General features: G+C 52.2%; 1 non-coding gene across 1 annotated transcript; it reads right to left on the minus strand.

The window, feature by feature from the left end:
• Positions 1-14: 14 nt before the first annotated feature.
• On the minus strand, positions 15-87 carry TRNAM-CAU. Its single transcript has one exon. It is a non-coding gene; the product is annotated as a tRNA-Met (tRNA).
• Between the last annotated feature and the right edge of the window lie 929 nt (positions 88-1,016).

Consider the following 1,016-nt stretch of genomic DNA (forward strand, 5'->3'; position numbering starts at 1 on the left):
GAGGAAACCGTCTTTGCCCCGTGTGAGGATCGAACTCACGACCTTCAGATTATGAGACTGACGCGCTACCTACTGCGCTAACGAGGCTCCTCGAGAACCACGCCACCGCGCAGTACTCTTGTCCCTGTGCCTGCGCTTCCCCGGCCTCTCGCCGGTGTTCGTGTCGTCACCGCCGTTCCCGAGGCGCTGTCTGAGAAACCTCCTTCCTTACAAAAAGCTCCTTTTCTGCATCTGTTTTGTTCGTTTCGTTGTTTTTTTCCCCATTCGTTCTTCTCCCTGCTTTTCTGCCTGCCAGACCTCACATTTTGTGCAAATGTCTCCTCTTTCCCACGCTGTTCTGCAAGAAAGATCTTGGGTTTTGTCTCTTCTCTTTATTTTGTAAATGGGTCCTATTTTTTTCATGCTGTTCTGCAAAACAGCTGCAGAGTCCTTTGGGGTTCCTAAGCATCCTCATCCTGCTGGCCAGGAATAGACCATGAGAGCTGCACTGACAACACGCTCACGAGGAAATCAAATTGCTTCCACATAATTAACAAAAATTAGAGCCAGCCTCGTTTGCTGTGAAGAGATGCTGTTCAACTGGGATTTCTGCAGTGGAATGAGCTCCCTGCTGTCAGAGAGTGCTCAGCACAAGAGGGTCCCCAGTGATGCAGGCTGAAGCGCTGCCCTGAATCCTAATGGAGGGGCCTCACCCTCAGCGAGGGTCCCACGGCAGCAGTCGCCATGACAATCAAGCAACAAATCCCCAAACTGGCAGAAGCCAGGAAAAGAGAGATTTAATTGATGCAGAAAGTCTGCGAGCGTCGCCCACAAGAATCGCTGCAGGGAGGATGCTCTGCAGAGCGGGGAGCTGGCAGAGGATGAAGGAGGAACAGACCTTTGGACATTGTAGAATTGTAGAATGGTTTGGGTTGGAAGGGACCTTAAAATCATCCCATTCTCCCCCTGCCATGGGCAGGGACACCTTCCACTGTCCCAGGCTGCTCCAAGCCCTGTCCAACCTCGCCTTGGACACT

Source organism: Corvus brachyrhynchos, unplaced genomic scaffold (assembly GCF_000691975.1).
Source record: "Corvus brachyrhynchos isolate BGI_N302 unplaced genomic scaffold, ASM69197v1 scaffold365, whole genome shotgun sequence".
Classification (NCBI taxonomy): Eukaryota; Metazoa; Chordata; class Aves; order Passeriformes; family Corvidae; genus Corvus; species Corvus brachyrhynchos.